This window comes from Papaver somniferum, chromosome 9, assembly GCF_003573695.1.
Source record: "Papaver somniferum cultivar HN1 chromosome 9, ASM357369v1, whole genome shotgun sequence".
NCBI classification, from domain to species: Eukaryota; Viridiplantae; Streptophyta; class Magnoliopsida; order Ranunculales; family Papaveraceae; genus Papaver; species Papaver somniferum.
The window spans coordinates 186619911-186638196 of record NC_039366.1 but is presented as its reverse complement, the minus strand read 5'-3'; the positions used below and the strand labels follow the sequence as shown (position 1 = coordinate 186638196).

General features: G+C 38.4%; 1 non-coding gene and 1 pseudogene across 1 annotated transcript; both read left to right on the top strand.

Moving 5' to 3' along the window:
- The first annotated feature begins 12243 nt into the window (after window positions 1–12243).
- Window positions 12244–15022, top strand: LOC113312977 (annotated as a pseudogene).
- TRNAH-GUG lies at window positions 14796–14867 on the top strand. Its single transcript has one exon. It is a non-coding gene; the product is annotated as a tRNA-His (tRNA).
- Window positions 15023–18286: the final 3264 nt, after the last annotated feature.

Below are 18286 nucleotides of genomic sequence, written 5' to 3'. Positions count from 1 at the left end.
GATGATGATGATGACGACTCTTTCGCAAATAAGGATTCTCCACCCGAATCTTCTATGGCACAATTGTCTAGCATTTTTTCTGTTTCTATGCAAGAAATTGGAGATATCCACCTCGCCGACATATGCAAGCTCTCGAGAACTTCTGTGATGCTCCTTTATTGAATGATGATGATTCTCTTCGCAGAGTTTCCAGATCAGTGACTCCCAGTTTTCTGAATTCTCTTGGCATTCTGGTATGTCTTCATCTCTCTATTTATTTATTATTGTAATTCAAGATTTTTCTCTATCTTGACATTTCTTGCATTTTCTCGCAGACTGGAAAAGCTTCCTTCGCTATTGCCTCAGATTTGGAGAGGAGACGTGAGGCTCTTGAAAAGAAAAATCTTCAACTTCGCAAGAGGAATGAAGAATTGGAAGCTGAGGTTGATGGTCTTCGCGAGAAGAATAAACAATTGGAAATTGAATCTTCCACTCAGAAGAATAAAATTTCTAGTCTTTAGAATGCCAATGATCAACTTTATGGTATGTAACTTTTCTCCTTTCCCTTCATTCATTTATCTTATTGTTTTATCTTATTTGATCAATCATTTTTGCAGACGTTTATGGTCTTTCTGATGAAGCCACCCTTCTTCGCATATTTCCCAATTCTACGGATAATGATACTCTTCTTGAACACCTTAATAATTCTTTAAATAGTTTTTCGAATGACAGAATTAAATCTCTTTCTCTGAATGAACTCAGATCCAAATTTCGCCACTTAGAAATTGATCATAGATCCAGCTTGGGTTAGCCAACAAATTTAAGCGTTTTTATCTTGACTCTAAATAGAAAATTAACAATTTAAGAACCAAGATTAGTAGCCTTATAGATGATAAAGACCGTATTGCTTGCCAAGGTGCTCAAACTTTGGAGAAATTCCATGAGACTCTTCTTGAGGTTCAACTTGAACGAGATGAAGCTAATCGCAAAAACGCTCTGCTTAGTGAAAGAGAGAATCAAATTCGTTCTCATGTTCTCATAAATAATGATGATGAATTTCGCTTGGGTTGCGAAAGTCTTAGATGACGCCAGAAATGATTTAGGTTGTAAACGTTAGTCTCCAAGCTGAGCACATGGCCTTGGTTAGAGATATGATTTCTGACAGAGAAGGTCATTAACTGTTCTTCTTCATTAATCCTTTCTTTTTCATAGATTTCCATCAAGTTATTGATTCATCGTTTCATGCTCGTAGGATCTGAAGGTAGATTTCGCAGAAGGATTGAGGAGCTTGAGGCTGAAAAAGCGCAACTCGCAAAGAATCTTTCTTCTCGCAACGATAAATGTTCTAGGTTGAAGAATCAATTAAAGATCACTGTTGCGAATTTTAAGAATGATGCTATTCTCTTTCGCAATCAAACTATCCAAATGGTGTGCGATGATCATAACATTCTTCATTTTGCTTATCCTTGTCTCTCAGATGAGATTCCAAAGAATGTTTCTAGTCTAATCATCTCTGATAGTGAAGCTGGTGAAGATGAAGAATCAGATGAAGATGAATAATTTGATAAAGATGATGAAGAAGAAAAGTCTAATGAAGATGATGAAGAATCAATCAAGAAATAATTTTTGCTTCTTTCTTTGATCTTTTGTAACACTTGTATATTTTTTCCTTCTTCTTGTATATTTGCGAATTCCTTTAGTTCCCAATACTTCCCAATATATGAGCTTCTTTTGTTTCTATCTGCATCCATTAGAAAAACAATTCTCCTTTGCAATATGGTTAATCAATATAATTATTAATCTTTAAATTTTGCGTAAATCTTTCATATGGAGTCAAATAACATTTTCTTATTTCATTCATTCCCATACTTGCCTCTGTTATTTGTATCCAAATGAGAGATTTAGCAAGTTTTCTTTTATGCCTCAACTTCGCAGTTGTTTCTGTATAATCTCGCAATCACATGTTTTGCGAAGTAATTCTTGGTTCTTTCCAAGATTTCATTCATTCATTCCCTTATGTGGTCTTGTTTTGCCTTCTTAATTAAAGGTCTTATTATGCCACCTCTTGTCATTGCGAAAAAATGGCAGGACGTCTTTGCACTTTCATGCAAAAACCCATTGATCTTGCCTTAACTTTTTCTTTTGTCATTTTTGTTGCGACAATATGACATGCCTAAATATTCTTGCGAAAATAAAGCCCCATGACATTGCCGTCTTGCGACGAAATCGCAGGACGTCTTTACACTTGCATGCAATGACCCATTGATCTCGCCTTATCTTTCTCTTTTGTATTATTGCCTCTTCAGGATTGTCGCACAAATATGACAAGCCTTAATACTCCCGTGAGTAAAAAGCCTCATGATATTTGCGTCTTAAGACACTTATCAGCTCCCTAATGGAGGGTGTCGCCCTTATCTCCCCCATGGTTGCCCCTTCAAGGAGACGTACCTTTACCATACAAGGTTGGCTCCTCCCATCTGGTCTTAACAACAACCAGTTTTTTTCGCAGCCTCTTATCCCTTTTGCCTGTATGGCTTATGGTTACGAGACTACACCCTAAGTGGGGTTTTCTTTGGGTCGAGTGCAGCATAAGCCAAGACTTGTCAAGAATGGCAAGGTACGCTCCAGAAGCCCCGGGCACTCTTGACTCAACCGTGTACCTCGGCGCCTTGATCAGATTCTGCACTTCTTAGGAGAGTCCTTATTACCTCAGTCGCCCAACTTAAGTCATATGCTTAAGTTGAGAATCCAAGGTGCCTCTCCTGGATGGGCTTTATTGACCCCAAATCTCCATGACTCAGGTTCCAGGGGCACTGTAACCTTTTCCCTGAGTTATGCAACAGGTTCCCCCTTCTATGACGTACTTTAGGTCTTACATTTTCCTCTTGCGAAATTTTATTCGCGAACTAGGGTGTACGCCATAAAGGTTCGCCCCTTTCTCTTATGTCATTGTTATCTGATTGTCTTTTGTGAATTTCATTATTTCTGCGACATTCTCGCAAATCATCATATTATTTTTGCATTTCTCAATCTCATCTTTGTCATTCATTAAAATATATTATTTGAAATTTTTCGTAACAAATCAGTCATTCATACACATTCTATGTTTTTTACCTTCGATATTCTCTGCCTCTGCATCTTTGTTATTTTCTGCTACTGTCTTATTTGTAGCAAAGGGTTTAACACTTCTTATTTTGAGTAGGCATTAACTTCGCAGCATTTCTTCTTCTTTTAGTTCTATTGCATCCACCATCAATCTCTCACTTCTTTGTTTCTCCTTGATTTTGTGTCGCCAACTTTCCTTCTTGGTTGCTCTTTCTTCGCAGGACTCTACATCAGTTTCGTAACATTTCTTTTCTTCAAACCGATCTCCATTTATGATTCCCACACCACTGGGGTGTGGGAATTTTATGTATTGATGGAAAGTTGATGCCACACCTAGAATCCCGTGTAGCCAAGGTCGACCAATTAATGCATTGTAGGGCGATTCTACGTCGACGACACAGAATAGAATCTCAGAAGACAGTCCCTTTAATGGAATTCGCATAGTGACTTCCCCTTTAGGCTTGTTGGCAGTACCATTAAAACCATATATTTTGTAAGTTGAAGGTATTAGATCTTCATCTCTTCCTCCCATAGTTTTATAAGTATGATAGAATAAGAGGTTTACAGAGCTTCCAGTATTGATTAGAACTCTGTTAATTTCCCATGAATCTTCAACTTCATCATCCTCATCTTCTTTCGGGTTTGGATTAATTTCTAATTTTACCACTAATGGATTGTCATGTATCTCTTCTCCTTCGGGAACTTCTTCTGCGGTGAAAGAAATAGTCTATTTCTATCATTCCTTTAGTGGCGAAATTTTTGCAATGTTCATGATTTCTCTCCCATCATTGTCTGTCGTGGAGACTCTACTCAGAACATTGTCATGAAAATCTTCGATTGTCTTGTATGAATGTACAATAGAGTGACAGAACAGATTCTTTTCTTTTGCACCAACTTCTATTAAGAACGTTTCTCCTTCCTTTACAGTGTTTATTCTGCGATGTTCTGGTGGTGGTGGCAGCAGTGGATGAGATTGCGGTTGTCCTATCAGAAAATGGTTTAATTTTCCTTGATCTATCATTCTCAAAATGATTCTCTTTATATTTCTGCAGTCATTTGTGGAATGTCCATGAAAATGATGATAAGAACAGAACTCATGACTTCTGTGGCTTGGAGGTGGTTCAGTTCCCATGTTCCATGGTGTTGGAATATTTTCCATCAAGATTATAGCCTCCCATATTTTCTCCACACTTGCATTCAGAGGTGGCATCTTGATTTCTTCCCATATCACCTTATGAATTCCCTATCCTCTATTATATTTTGCCTCTGACCCCTATAAGTTTCCTGCGGCTGATCGAGTCTTTGAATCTTGTTATTTCCACCACGATTATAGAAATTTCTTTCTCTTTAAAACTCCTCTTGATCACGACTTCCCATAGCTACTAGCTTCTGTTGATTGTTAAGCATCACTTTTTCTTGTTGTACTTGCGAAGTACTTACCACCGTGTTTATCAATTTGGGTAATAAACTTGCATTCGCTGCTTGCGAATTGGTGTTCGCAACTGGGTATGATTCCATCTCATTTTGTCTTTTCTCTAGAGCAATATACTCCTCCTGAAGTTCTCGCAATTCGGCCATTATGATTGTATTCTTAACTCTGAAAATTTGAATATACAACAGATTGGTTACGAACATAGCATTGATGAATGATAAAATGAGATATTTCTCATCCATGCGGCCAGCCATTTCACTCACATAGTCTTCCACCTTTTAGTTAGATGTTTCAAACTTTCGCCAACCCTTTGTTTTAATCCAGATACATCTTCAATACCAGGTCGCGAAGAATTATTACTTATATACGGCCCTAAGAATGTAGTCTGCAAATGGTTGAAAGACGTATAGTATTCTTTGGTAAACCTTCAAACCATTTCAACGCCTCCCCTGTTAAACTGGATGCGAAATATTTGCACAATACGGAATCATGGTTTTCCCACTGCAACATGCATCTCACATAGGCTTTGATGTGCTGAATTGCACAAGTTGTTCCATCAAAAATGCTAGTTAATGGTGTTGGGGGTATTCCTCCTAATTGTACTTCTTTTGTGAATGAAGTTTTTGCAGCTTCTTCTATGGCTTCATCTAATTACCTTCTGCCTCCTTCTCCTCTGTTATTTAATAGTCCTCTCATCTCTTCCAATTCTCTTAAGATCTATTCATTTACACCTGACTTTGGTCCATTGGTTTCTTTAGTTTCGCTTCCCTTCTCATGCGTTCATGTTTGTCTTGTCTTGAGAAATTATATATTTCTTCTTCATCATCCTCATTTTCCCTTCTCCTGCGATTCTCTCCTTCATCTCTTTCTTGAATTCGCATATGATGATGCCTTTCATTTTCCCCTCTATATTATGTTCATTCCTTGTCAGTTCTATTCGCTGCCTTTGAGCCCTCCTTTGTACTCTATCATATTCTTCATTGATGTTATCATTATTGCGATTCTGTTCGCGCCTTCTTTCTCGATTGTCGTGATTGTTCTGGCATATTGCCTCTTGAAGCTCTTGTTCTTCCATCTCTGCTCTCAACCTTTCTTGTTCGCATGTTAGACGTGCTTGTTCAGCATAATGTCTCTCGATTTCTTCTTCAATCGTTTATTGGTTTCTTTGAATTTCTCTCCCATGTAATATTCTTCTTCCTTCCTCTTGATTTCCTTCGTCATCTTAATTATTTCGCCCCTGACGTTGTCCATTCTCCTGATTTCTATTATTTTGTCCGTTATCGAAAATTTCATTATGTAGAATGTAACGATCATCAATCCTTTCTCTATCTTCGCAACGCTCTTCATTTGAATTTCGTATTTCTTCTCGAATATTATTTCCAGCGTTCACTGTAGGTGAATTTCGTCTTATTTCTCTTCTAGTTGATCTTGAATTTGACCTTGTAGTGCTTCTTGACCTTCTGCTATGTAGTCTCATGTTTTCCATTCCCAACTCGTGATTTTGCCGTGTTAGATTTGCATGTTCTTCTGCCTCTACTCTTCTTTCTTAATGTATTCTTCGTCTCAACGTCTCTAATGCTTAAATTTCTCCATCTTCATGAACTATCCCTCCAATCATTTCTTGGTCTCTCTCTACTCGTCTACCATTTCTTATTTGTTGCTCTTCTTCTGCTTCCCCTATTGAATCTGACCGCAAGGTGTGCACACTCACCCCATCATAATCCATAGTCTTTCCTTGTATTGGTGTTTGTTGGACTGGTTGTTGAACTTGATTGTCTCCATTATTTCTTATTCTAGTAGATTCCCCTATTTCACTTCTCTCCCTTCCAGCAAGTCTCTTACTTCTTCTAACGGTTGTTGGTTGTTCTGATGCGTTTCTCCTTCTAGCCATTTCTTCAATATTAATGAATTATAGGAGATTATGTAAAATTCTTCACCAGTTATTCCAAATTCTCACAAATCACAATATCAATCTTCAACTTTTTCTAAAACAATCTTCAATTATCCCTGTTTCTAGCGCCATTATGTAATTGCAGGAATTCCTATACTACACCCCTCATAAGAATTCATTAATAATCAACACATTTTTAGAACAAAAATCACAAATTTTATTGATTATTTCTCTAAAAACCTTACAAGAAAGGAAAGACAATGAAACCAAATCACAACTGTTCTAAATTTTCTCTCTCCTATTTACTTGCTTCTCACACAAAAAAGATCTCTCCCTTCCTTACGCCTAATAAGCTCCTTATATAGGATATTACATAATGGATGACAGCTAATCTATCCTTTATTTTCGGATCTGGCTTGCGATATTTTCACAAGCTTACGAATGTTAATTTCACAGACCTTCTAATCTTCGCAAAATCATCACACCTTTCTCGTGTTTAAGCTAATATCATCTGTTATGTCATTTCTGGAATCACTCTGCGATGTTTTCGCGATGTGTTGTTAAAGGATTTCGTACACGTATCGTTGTTGAGAGATTCTGATCCTACAAACTAGATTAAGTACAACAGTAAAAACTTAATCTCTAGTGGTGCTCTTGTTGTTTACTGAGGTCTCTTCAGTGTTCAAACTCTTAAAGCATGTCTCAAGATACTTGTCCGCAACCACTTCTTGTTTTTCAAGTTTCTCAACTTGAATCTTCATACTAGCTATTTCAGCTTTTGTCTCATCAATCTTGTCCTTGAGCCAATCTTGATTTCGAACAGTTATAATGAGATTGGATCTCAACTCCTCAAAGTCTTGGATATATTAAATCATGCTATCTGATCGAATCCACTTTGTTTTGGTTGGATCTTGAAGGTTGTAAGCCAACAGACATGACTCATCTTGTGATCCTTTTGAGCTATCAGAATCATACTCAGACATAATGCCTTTCTTCTTCCTCTCTGTATTGATTCCTTGACAATCCTTTACCTTTTGAGCTTCCTCCTTATTAGTCTTTGAGACGCTGCGAGTTACTGGAGGCATGATCGGTTATAATATAAAGGATTCCTCAGGGTTTCAAATACAAACAGGAGAAACTTTCTCTTCTTAAATTGTGAAACCTGTAGTATATAATTCTGCAGTTGTTGTGTTTGTTTAAATGCTTCAAAGAAATATATGTTGTTTGTCATGTTTGCTAGTATTGTGGTTTAAACATGAATCGGTATGTATGTTTTGATGGCGGGGCACGAACCGAGGATATTCGTGCAACTTGTCGGAATGACCCCGATAAGCGGATTGGAGGGGCACGAACCGAGGATACTCATGCAACTTATCAGAATGACCCCGATAAGCGGATTGCACGAACTGAAGAAACTTGTGCATAAAGATAAAGGAATGAGTTTGTTTAATGGATATCTAAGTAAATCATTGAAGTTGTGTTGTATGTTTTTCTTTGATTGATTCACATGTTTCACATGTTTTGAGAAAGGGAATGTATTCTATTGAGCTGTCATCTCACCCTAATTGACATCCTTGCAGATTTGTTAGAGTTGCGCAGCGGAAGTTAGGAATAAGTATCTCAGTGATTGAATTATTTTCTTGTAAATGTTTAAAATTTGATTTGAAATAATATGTTCGTTGAAAATGTTGTTAAAGATGATTAGTGAATCTATATGTTTAAAATCATGTTAGAAAGGTTAAATTACGTTTGTTGTAATACATAAATTAGAAGAGTTGTTTGAATAAATATCTTTCCGACCTGTAGCACTTCGAGTTCGGATCTCCATACGGGTTTGACCCTGGTCCGGAACTCGGGGTGTTACAGTTTTCATCTAACGGTGAATAAGGTTTGCTTAATTCCTAAGGCAAAACCCTGATTTGAAAGGCTATATATAGAGGACTTCTAGCTAGAGCAAAACTTAATCCCCACACGTCTGTGTGATACTAGTACACTCGCTAGAGTCGATCTCCATTAACCCTTGAGTTTCTTCTCTAAATTCGGGTTGACGACTTAAAGACTTCATTGGGATTGTGAAGCCAGACCGATACTACTTTTATCGTAGTTGTGTGATCTGATCTTGCATTTTCTATCGTACGAGTACAATCGACTTGATTGGCTTGAGATCGTGAGAGTTCTACGATAGTCAAGATAAAGAAGTCACAAACATCTTCGTCTCACTGTTTGTGATTCCTCGATAATCCGCTTGTGTGGTCAGGAAGGATTATTGAGAGGTGATTGATTGATCTAGGCTGTTCTTCGGGAATATAAGACCGGATTAATCAATTGGTTCCTGTTACCTTGATTTCATATCTAAAGACGGAACAAAACCTAGGGTTTATCTGTGGGAGACAGATTATCCTTTTGATAGACTTTTCTGTGTGAGACAGATTTGTTTATTATCAAGCCTGCGATTTTGGGTCGTAGCAACTCTTAGTTGTGGGTAAGATCAGCTAAGGGAATCAAGTACGTAGCATCCTGCTGGGATCAGAGGCGTAGGAGTACAACTGTACCTTGTATCAGTGGGAGATTGGTAGGGGTTCAATTATAGATCAGTCCGAAGTTAGTTTGGGCTAGTGTCTGTAGCGGCTTAATACAGTGTGTATTCAATCTGGATTAGGTCCCAGGGTTTTTCTGCATTTGCGGTTTCCTCGTTAATAAAATTTCTGGTGTCTGTGTTATTTCTTTTCCGCATTATGTTTGTTATATAATTGAAATAATACAGGTTGTGCGTTCGTGATCACCAGTTGATTCACAAAACATACTACCCCTAATCCATACACAATGTATGAGCATAAGCAATTGAAGAGTCGCAAAAAAAAAAGAGTAATGAAAATGCAAAATTGTCCATTTTGACCAATCTTTTGTTTGTGGTGATGAGAACAATAAATTATCCTGGCTATCATCAACCACACATGAATATTACCATCAACCACACATGGATATTATCAAATGAATAAAAGATATATTACGTTTCAAGCTCGCTCCGAAAAAGAGTACTTCTCTATCATAGGTAGATAAAGCTATTTCTCTCACTCCATCATTTGATTGAGACAATCTCCCAAATTTGAGTACGGTGGAAGTGAAAAAATTTCCTAATTGTAAAATAGCAATAAGCTTTTGCTTGTACTCACCAATGTTCCTAAAAGCATTAAGTGAATATGAAAAGGATGCATCGGAAACAAAACTGAATCATCTAAAGCATGAAAAGAATACGTAAAAGTCAATTTAAAACCACCAAGTAATTGATAGTCATAAGAAGTTCAAGAGAGGTACATGTTCATCCTATAAACTACACAACCTCATAAAGAATAGTAAATTCAAGCTGATCCAGTACAGTGTACAGGTATACCTGTCTCAGTACAAATATACATGTCATTCTCGATCACAGTCACTCGCAACAAAATATCATTTTCTCCAACTGATTACTTTATGATATTTGACACAAATTTCATTTCCCAATCCCGGCTATGATTACAAATGGTGTTATTTATTTAAAATAAAATCAAATAACAACTAATTGATCCACCAACTGCATTCCTGTGTAGTATGGTATTTTCTGCTAGCCGCATTCTCGAGAGCAAAGGGAACAAACTTCCCTCGGAGAAAAGTCTGTCAGGTCCAGAAAAGTCGTCAGGTCAACTCTAGTTTGATCAAAGGACTAAACAGTAAAGTTGTCGGGTCGAGAAAATTCGCTTCAAATCGCATAATCGCATACTTAACTTGTTTATGAGAACCTTCCCAGGCGGGCGGTTCGGAGATCTTTTTGATAATGACCCAAAACAGTGGCGTATGTATGCTGACTTCATCGGCAGTGCTGGAAGGTTCTCATAAACACTTGTTTTGCTTTAAGCTGAGAATCTTATTTATTTGGAAGTAATACCTAGGAGTGACTATTAATGAAATTGTTATGCATTTTTTTGATCTTACCACACCACTGTTTCCCACATATTTCTTGGTTTAATTTCCAACATCCTCCCTTAAACCAAGATATCATTCAACGAGAATTCCATAACCCTCTTCTTTCATTGATCAACGTTTGCACGTCCTTGTCTTTTCTCATTTTTCATTTCTCTTCTTCCATTGATAAACGTTGACACGTTCTTGTCTTTTCTCATTTCAGAATTTCGTCATTATTAACAAACTAAATTCACAAACCACAGCTAATTTAGCTAATAAACCAATCTTCTTCATTTGCTTAACAACAATCATCAAACATGAAAAAGCGGGGGTCTAACAACACCACCCAATATTTCGTTTAGGCAATCTGTATGGACAAACTCCAAAATACTTTGCTAGAGAATCAACTAGACGGTCAGACTCAATCTAGATAAAAAGTATCTCAAGGAGTTCATATCTCAATCTCTTAATTTGATTTTTACTCAAGCTAAAATCAATAGCGAGTCTTTATCAAATAGAGATAACTTGGACGATACCAAAGACCAATGTCCAAGGATCAATCAATATCAATCAACAACCTAAGGTTGAATTTCCAATGGATCAACATATGATGTTGATCCAGTCCAAGTGGATCAACTGATGCAGTCAAGTTGGATCAACATACGCTGTTGACACATTGTGCGATATTTGGAAGTTGGAGCTAACTTGAGAAGCAAGTTGTGTCAGTCGATGTATTTAGAGTTCTACTATGTTTAGAGTAAGTATGCTTTATTTAGAGTTTGATTTTATTAAGAAAGTACTTTGAGTGATTGTTAAGTTTGTGAGATTATAAGTAGGCTATTGAGCCATGAATAATTGTACACCAAACTGATTATCAATGTAATCATTTATTTGCTTCCGCGTGTGCTCTCCTCTCTCTTGCTCGATCATACACGACCATTTGATCATTTTAGAGGCATCATTGATCGAGATAAAAAAATAAATATTTAATTTAAACAATTCTGGGCATGGTTTTTAAACTCGTGCGATTCACGATTTGAATCGCACAAGTCGCTTCATTTCCCTCAAATTCGCTTCAAATCGCATACTTAACTTGTTTTTCCCAAGAATCGTAAGTCAACCATCTATTCGATGATTTTAAGTCAACCATGTTTGACTACGATTCTTGACCTAATTTGACAGTCCAAATTGATTTTTTTCAAAAATGAAAGTAGGAAGTTTCAATCCCATGACCTCCTGTATCACAGGAATAGCCTCCAACCAGTGTTCCATTTCGGTTTTCTTAATGTTTAATGAACTCTAGTACCATATATTGCAACAAAAGTCCAGAACTAGCTCCCAACTTGGTTGTTAGTGGTATAACTCAATACATGGCATATTTATATTAGTTATATACATCAAAAATCAAATCTTAGTAATATTTTGTATAGTTCAATATTATTTATGGACATACATTTACGATTTAATAATGAACCATGAATCTACAGTTTACGATTTAACATACGATTCGATTCACAAATTTCAAAAAACGATTCACGATTCTGTTTACGATTTAAAAACCTTGATTCTGGGTATCTTAGATATGTAATAATAGCTCGTCATTTTTTTTTTGGGACTATTTTGAATGCAATTCTAAATAATGATGCAGATGCTATCCGACTGATGAAGGTTTAATTATTCTGGTATTTGAATTTCCTGTTTGAAGTGTCCAGGCTATCTGATTAATAGTTGCTCCGTAATGTTGTTTGATATTCATTCCTGTGGCTAATCTATACGTCTAATCTTACAGGTGTGTGCTGCGAAGATCATGGGAGAACAGGAAACTAAGTTAGTTCGGAGACCTAATTATATTAGGAAATATAATAGATGATGTGGACGTCCGGATTTGGCTAATGAGATGGTATCCAGTGATGTGGCTGGTGCCGAACGTATCATGGAAGAGAGAGAGAAAGAGAGTTTTAGGGTTCTTTGGTAGTAAGAGAATTGGGTGGTATTGTTATGGAAGAGAAATCAGAAGAGGCAATGGTCGAATATGGAAGAGGCAAGTTTGGAAACCTGTTTAATTTAGGAAACCCAGAGCGTATCATGAATTGGGCAGAGTCCAGGTTAGGACTTAGTCAGACACGGTGTTGGTTAGAATAAGACCATGTTTCATCCGGGCCGCTGTTGATCCTGGCCGTTCTTCTTGAAAGTCAATTCAGACGATCTCAACCGTCCTTGTTCCCAAGACACATAGACACCACATTTCCTTATTCTGTTGATGTACCATTGAACACATGTTAGCACACTGATGTTGTCTGTACAGATTGATTTATCAATCTAGAAATATGAATTTATGAGTAGGTTCCGTGTTTATCTAAACAGGCTGTAGCTAGAGGATTAAGGGACCCTTCATTTCGGGTTATCCAGAATCACTTTGCCGTCTCAGGAAACCTCGGAGAGGTTGCAGCAAAGGTATATCCTAGACTTTACGTTTCTCTTCTAGTCCCATCTTGAACCTGATTTCTTCTTTTTCTCTGAAAGAAGTATCTTAAAAATCAGTCTAAAATTGAAACCGGATATTGAAGATCTGAACCTAGCCGGAGGTTCAAATTCCTCACGGTAAATTTTCCTAGCCCATTTTCTGGATCTAGGGTAGGGAAAGTGGTTTATCCCTGCCACCTTACCCCATAGTGGTTGCATTTCCCTACTTTTCGGCACTGGGGTGGAATTTATCCATGTCATAGTGCTTGCTCTTAGTCGCACCAGTTCTATACTGAGTTCTAATAAACAATGGATGGTTGGAACCAGTGGACTAATCCAGTGTATCAAGAAACCATGGTATGTAGGGGTTGTCCTTTGTACACATTAACATATATGCGTCATGTTACATGGACAAATTATATTCTTATGAAAGGCACACATAAAGGATAACTCCCAACTCCTTATAACACCCCTTCAAAATAATTCTCAATTGATTTCTTCAGGAAGAAGTTTGGGAAGTAACAACACAGCTTATTGGTATGGGTCTTGGAGTACTGGTTCTGGTGTATATTACGATTTTTCTCAAGCTTTTTTGATGTTTATGACCTATTTCTTGTTACTTTCATTTAGTAGCCTTATTCTTCGTGGGACGACTGATTGCAGGACTCACCTGGCATACAAACATCATACACTACATTGACGCTCACATGGTTGAGCATGCGCCTGCTACACCTTTTGTTGCGTTACCAATCTCTTTCAGTTCTTGTATTTAATACAGTAAGCAAGTCTTTGTCAAGTTTTTTATATAGTAATATGTTGACACCAGACCACCTTCCTTGATGGGGTATTCTGGCTTGAGTCTCCATGCCACGTATGGCATCACACATAGGTAGATAATATTGATCGCTTTTCCCTACTTTCTTGCAGATAAATCTCAAACGCGCCCGTATGCTTGTGAAATCACATGTTTTTCATTCTGTTGTTCCAGGTGATATTTCACCCTTCTCAGGCCTCACCAGTCTCTAGTTGTTTCCTTGTTTTTTGAGTGACTGCATCTGATTGAACATGTTGGATTCAGGGTATTTGGAGTGCAACAAGAAGGAAAATTTTCTATCCTGGCAAAAATTCTTAAAGCCAAGCATTATTTTTGGTGTATCCCTAGAAGAAATAAGTGATGGGGAAAGATCTGTTTCCAAGGTAATGTTAATGTCCTTTACACTATCGTCATCTATCATAGTCTTAGGCTTTGCAATCCTATAATCTCAATTGTTATTCAAGCATCTTTTATTTGAACTGGTAACTTTAGAGGAAGCTGCACTTAGGCATGACTTTCCATTTAGTTTGATATGTGCAAGTAACCTGAGATTAAGTTTAACATGTACTTCGGTCTTGATACAGGTGAAGGCACTTTTGCAACTATATAAAAGAGAACAATACATCCTAGTTGTGAATCAACAACTGCAGACAGAATTCCAAGTCTTTATTTCATTCAAGGTAGTAAAAATCCCACTTCACATATGCTTCAACCGTGAAAAGTTTGGGTGCAGACAAGGACATGACTAATAAGTTATTCTAACCATGCCGCAGGTCAATGCGACAGGTTTATCTGTCTTGAGAAGTATATGGCAAACATATTGGTTATATGAACACTGGCAAGGAAGAGAATCCAAGAATGTCTTTGATCAACTTCAGGAAAGCATGTCGAAGTTGATGCAAGGTTTGATGATTTTCTTAAGCAGCTTGAGGAAGCTGGATGGGATGTCAAGCAGATAAAACTGAAAGTACCCACTGAACTTTTATTTGAAGAAATGCTTACCACATAGCAGACAGTGTAAATGGATTTCAACAATCTATATTCCAAAAAATGGATTTCCCTGAAGCCTCATCTAACAGTGAAAGGAGAAAGCTTAAAAAAGAGAAAGTAAGGCCTGGAAAATACAAGAATGGAACTAGTGTTCAATCATAATAACTGAAAAATGTCACCAAGTGGCTGTAGTTTAGTGGTAAGAATTCCACGTTGTGGCCGTGGAGACCTGGGCTCGAATCCCAGCAGCCACCACACACTGTTCTTTTTTCATACGCCAAAAGTTGTTCTAAATCTTCATTTTTACGGTATATTTCATCATGGAAGGAAAGAAGCTATTGCATGAAGCTCAAAATAGTTTAAGCAAATATTTTTACCGCATATTTCATTTTTACGGTATATTTCATCATGGAAGGAAAGAAGATATTGCATGAAGCTCAAAATAGTTATCTAAATTCATTTGTTAGTAAACTAGGATTTCATTCCCTTTTTCATGTAAATAATTCTGTATTTTGTAATACTACTACTGTATAAATAACCTTCATATTTCTCTCTTTCTCATCACGTAAGAAACCAACTTTTCTATACAACAACTATTCAGATTGATCGATGGCTGCATCACCAAGCGGAAGTCACCGACTTAGCGCAGTTTCTGTGGCGATTTTCATCTTTTTCTTCACAACAACACTGCTTCCTTTCAGTAGTGCGGTTTCCGGTGAGTTTTTTTGTTTTTTTTGTTTTCTGTAAGGTTGTATGTACAACTTTCATCATCCACCACGTGTACAGAAAGAGACACGTGGAAGGTATGCAAAACAAGATATCAAAACATGATAGCAAGCATCTCATCAGAAGATGCCACCGGTCAGCAGATCCGACGGTCGGGGACAGAGGATCACAGAGATATGATGGCTCAGAGGAGCACCAGATAATACCCCTTGGGTGTTATCACACCCAATCCCGAGGAAGATCCCAGATCAACGGCCGAGAGGAATTTCGGCTGACACAGATGTGACCAGACAAAGAGACACTTGTCTGACACAAGCAGACATCCATCTACCCGCATTAAATACCAAAGAGATATACACGTGTCAATCAGCTCGTGGAAGAGGCGAGGATAACCCTTCGTATTCAAACTCAGGCCACAGCATACGCCGAAGACCTCTGCGTAATACGCACAAAGCACAAGAAGATAAGATTACGACGACGCCTCAGAAATGGGACCCACGTTCCAACCCTATAAATACCCCTCTCCACCAAGAAAGAAGGGATCGATCGATTCAGAGCAATCATAGGAGAATATAGGAGAGAGAAATAAGAAGAGTGAGTAATCCCCCTACTTCCGCAGACCTATGTATATTCTAAAGTCATTCGACTATCTTTGTAACCATTCAATACATAGTGAAACACCAACCCCGTGGATGTAGGCCTTAGTGCCGAACCACGTAAATATGTCTTATTTACATTTCAGCACCTTACATTCAGCGTTAAACTTCATATGCTTAACATTTATACTTGATTCATGGTTTATTCCTTTATACGAACATTATTTATGATAATATTCGACTAGACAATGACAAGCCCGAAGGCTTCGAGTCGATGAATCGATATAATCATCCCCTTTACGCACACGACGGATAGTTCTAGAATTAGGATGTATGCGAATATTGTTTGTGAACACGTGGATGGCTTCGTGATTTATGTGTTCACAATTTGGCGCTAGAAACAGGGAGTTTGTCCCGGTAAAAGATTTATCTTATCCTGTGATTTCACCTTTAACGTGCATTATGGTTGTGCCCTATTCTGGGTTCATCGTGCTTTCAAAACCTTTTTTATTCTGAGTTCATGGTCTTCATTTTCACAAACACCATTTCAAAGCAGACAAATCCACGGCTATCTATCACAGATTTGCACGTGAGGCGTTTTTCTCTTAAAACTAAGACTTAATAATCCAGGTTCATGAGTTCTCGCGACGGATCTGCCTTTTCAAGAGTTTTCTTTTTCAAAAGTAGTCTGAAAACAAGGTCCATGATTGTTTATTAGAGGATTTGTATTGCGAAAACTAGACCGATGGAGTCTTTACATTTCTCTTTTATTAAGGCCCTTGGGAAGCTCATTTCCTTATATTCCAATAATCTTGCGGATACGAATGACACTAACCCGATCCTCGTGGATATCTTTGGTTCTCTTTATTTATTACCCTATGCAGAAAAAGATTAAAAATGGAAAAGATACTAGAGGCAGGAAAACCCAAAGCCTCATCAAAGGAGACACCGAGGATTACCCCGGTCATGACCCGAAGCAAGCAGAAAGGAGACAAAGCTAAAACAGCTACTCAGAGGCAGGATGCTGCGGAAATCACCTCACCTATGAACACTAACTCCATTGAAGCCGCGGCCCTCAAAGCAGCAGCCACAAAAAACAACGCAATTGTTGCGGCCCTCCAGGCCACAGAAGCTAACAAGACTTTGGTTTCAAACCAAATCCATCAACAAAAAGAAGGGGTGGCAGAATCTATGACACATCAGCCCGCACTTCCACCAGTCTTCGGAATGCCGTCAACCAACGATCAGAATCAAACCATACCAGTGGTTTTAGTACCGCGGATGGAAGCTCAACCGAGGGGACCAAACTTGGAGATACCAACAATTGAAGATGATCCTCGGCCACCCTTAATACACGCAGTAGACGAAGGGGGAACTATGGTCGTAGGGGTACAAGCCGGAACTCCCAATCAGCGATCAAACCAGTCCCACCGACTGATGGTAGAGCTCGAAGAATTGAAAAAGAGCCAGCAGGTCTACGCAGATGCCGTAGCTCTTCTGGACAGGGAGAACCAAGACTTGAAAGATAGGATTGCCCAAAGCACGAAGACTAGCCAACAACTGGACGAAGCAAAATCTAAAGCACCAGAGCCTAATCGAGACCGAAGAATCATCCTAGCAAACGCCGCCAGGGGAAGCAGTGCATCCGATCCGGAATACGCCACCGAAGACTTGGACTATTATGACAGTGAAGTTCGAAGAAAGAAACGCTCAACTGAGCATGAGAACGTGGGATATTACCGCGCAATGGAGGAGCTGCGTGATGAGATGATGGATGAGATCAGGCAGTTAAAAGCCAGACAAGGCGGAGGAAGGCTTGAAGAGGTGATGAAAGAAGCTAACTCCACGCCCCTAACTCATCGCCTGGAAAATACCCCCATTCCGTTAAAGTGCCATGTCCCAACTTTTGAATGCTATGACGGATCCAATGATCCCGCGGCACATATCCGGTATTATAATCGTATCTTAGCCCGATAGAGTCAAAACGACGCCGTCCTCTGTAGATATTTCCCATCAAGTCTGAAGGGATCGACTCTGTCTTGGTTTGACAACCTGCCACCTGATTCCATCAACTCCTACGATCAACTCGCAGAGAAATTCTTGAGAACCTACATGTACAACAAAGCTGTCAACACCGGAATGGATAAACTTTTTTCTCTGGCAATTAGTTACAAGAACAACACGAGGGAATACACCAACAGATGGCATAAGATCTGCCAAGCCATAGGGAGTGTGGATCCCGTAGTAAGTATCAACTGCTACAAGTGGGGATTAGACCGAATGAGTCCACTATTTGTTGAGATCCACGGAAGCGTACCTAAGTCATAAGGAGATCTTCGAATAATTATTGA